Below are 1038 nucleotides of genomic sequence, written 5' to 3' on the forward strand. Positions count from 1 at the left end.
CCGCCGCGCGATGGACACAGCTGTGAACACCTAGCGCCGTTCCCACCACACATGCTGATCAGACTGCACTTGCCGGGCCAGGGGTCAGTCAGCGCGAGTTTATTGGCAATCTCGCCCCCCCGCTACCCCCCCGCCCCCGCTTCGGTGGAAACCAAGCATTTGGCAGTCTTCCAGAACACTTCATTAGCTATCTGGGGTAAAAGATGGGTGGCTCTAAAGATAGCATGAGGGAAGCCTTTATGGTGATGGGACTGTCCTTCCCAAGTGCAGTGCAGACAAAGGGACCTACACCTGTGAGAAGTGACGGCACCACAGTGTCCTGGTGTGGCGGTGTCCCGTAATCACGTAAGCAGCAAACGTCGCAAGAAATTCAGTGAGAGGGAGCCAGGGCCTCTGTGCTGTTTGAAGCTTTATGTTAAGGTATAATTATTTGAAAATAAGTTTTTTAAAAAGCGAGCTGTTTTCAATAGTTCACCTAGCAGACTCTGCTTAGGAAAGAGGCTGTGAAGTTGGTCCCGTCATGACAGGGAGTGGCTCTGGCAGGACCCTCCTCTGCCCTGGGCCCCTGCTTGCCTGCAGGCAACTGAGAGGGTACTTAGGCACATGGTTTGATTCTGAGGTTTGCAAAAACACTGGGAGGCCTGGGCATGGCCCCGACTGCCATCCTGCTCAGGTCAGGATACATGGCTGCAGCCGCCATCCACTCAGCCACTAGACGCATCAGCTGCACCTGAGCCCACCATCCAGCTAACGGCCTTCCCTGGGGGAAACCAGTGCGTTCCCTGCAGGACGTGGGTTGCAGAGGCGAGGAGGGAGCAGGTGGCCAGCTTACCAGCTGCACACGTCGGCAGGGAGAGGAAGGAGGCCCTGGGATACAGAGCCCCCAAGCCAGGACGAGACGGGCTGCAGGGCTGCAGGGAGCGACCTCCGCCCCTCCAGAGCAGGGGAGCCCGAGCACCAAGATCAGAAGCTACTGGCAGGGTGGGTGAGGGTGCGCGCTCCCCATCAGGTGAAGTTCCAGATTAATCCACCACCACA

At 57.6% G+C, this 1038-nt stretch overlaps 1 protein-coding gene across 1 annotated transcript in view; it reads right to left on the minus strand.

Moving 5' to 3' along the window:
- MAN1B1 (mannosidase alpha class 1B member 1) overlaps nt 1–1038 on the minus strand; it is a 25679-nt gene that overhangs the window by 14201 nt on the left and 10440 nt on the right. The window lies entirely within an intron of this gene.

The sequence above is a fragment of the Pteropus vampyrus genome, unplaced genomic scaffold (assembly GCF_000151845.1).
Source record: "Pteropus vampyrus isolate Shadow unplaced genomic scaffold, Pvam_2.0 Scaffold157, whole genome shotgun sequence".
Taxonomy (NCBI): domain Eukaryota; kingdom Metazoa; phylum Chordata; class Mammalia; order Chiroptera; family Pteropodidae; genus Pteropus; species Pteropus vampyrus.